Source organism: Lupinus angustifolius, chromosome LG20 (assembly GCF_001865875.1).
Source record: "Lupinus angustifolius cultivar Tanjil chromosome LG20, LupAngTanjil_v1.0, whole genome shotgun sequence".
Taxonomy (NCBI): Eukaryota; Viridiplantae; Streptophyta; class Magnoliopsida; order Fabales; family Fabaceae; genus Lupinus; species Lupinus angustifolius.
In genome coordinates this window covers 6,960,557-6,960,804 of record NC_032028.1, presented here as the reverse complement: position 1 = coordinate 6,960,804, position 248 = coordinate 6,960,557, and positions in this window count along the sequence as shown.

Here is a 248-nt window from a genome sequence, read left to right as displayed (position 1 = left end):
CTCAAGCGAAAATTCAATCAACAATACCATTTTAAAACTGGGCATCTCTCGCTCAAGCGAGGCCCTCTCGCCCAAGCGACAATTCATCTTTAAATCTCAATTAAACTTAAGCCTTCCTCACCCAAGCGAGGTCGCTTCTCGCTCAAGCGAGACATCATTAAAATCCTGGTTTTTTTCTTTATCTCTTTTGTTTTTTTTTTCCGCCCAAGCGGGCTTTTGCTCGCCTGGGCGAGAAAGTTCCAGAATTT